Source organism: Schistocerca serialis, chromosome 12, assembly GCF_023864345.2.
Source record: "Schistocerca serialis cubense isolate TAMUIC-IGC-003099 chromosome 12, iqSchSeri2.2, whole genome shotgun sequence".
Taxonomy (NCBI): Eukaryota; Metazoa; Arthropoda; class Insecta; order Orthoptera; family Acrididae; genus Schistocerca; species Schistocerca serialis.
Window position 1 is genome coordinate 86,932,612 of NC_064649.1, and position 723 is coordinate 86,933,334.

Below are 723 nucleotides of genomic sequence, written 5' to 3' on the forward strand. Positions count from 1 at the left end.
GATGGAATAGTATACACATTTACTTAGCCTTGTTTGCTATATTAGAGCCTGGTTGAAGGATTCATCAAGCATTTGTGCGGAGGCATTGTGATGTTTTGTCCCGATTTGTGGTGCTGCACAGTGAATTGAATTGCTGGCGAGCGTTTAACGCCATTCATATTCGTAAAATATATACGCACACAAAGTATTATGTATGAGTACTCTGTCTTCATCTCATTAACGAGCACTTAAGTCAATGTGAGAGCTTATTAACAGATAACACATGTATTATCCTCTATTATACATACATATTCCCATCCTATCCTACTGCCCCTTACAATCATAGCACTATTTAGAAAGCTGTAAGATGTCGACAGATGAAAAGATTTTGCGATGTAAAGCTTATAAGTTGTGTCCCTGGTGTGCACAGGCAGTATCTTTGGGAAACGTGTTTTCGCGCCAACAGACTTAGCTCCACATGCTGTCGGTGCACATGAGCTTTAATTGCCATAGATTATTTGAACGCTGCTAACATTGACAATTCAGCACATATTTACCAACTTTTACGATGTAATAATTGTTGTACGAATCGGATCTTATGGGACTCTTGCATTCAAAAGGCTGCATTTTGGCGACGACATGTACTATAGTCTTATATTCTGACAGAATGTAAGTTACGTACATTTCTCATCACTTTTTATAATTACTCTACAATCTTAATGATACGTTTGTTTAATTATGTAT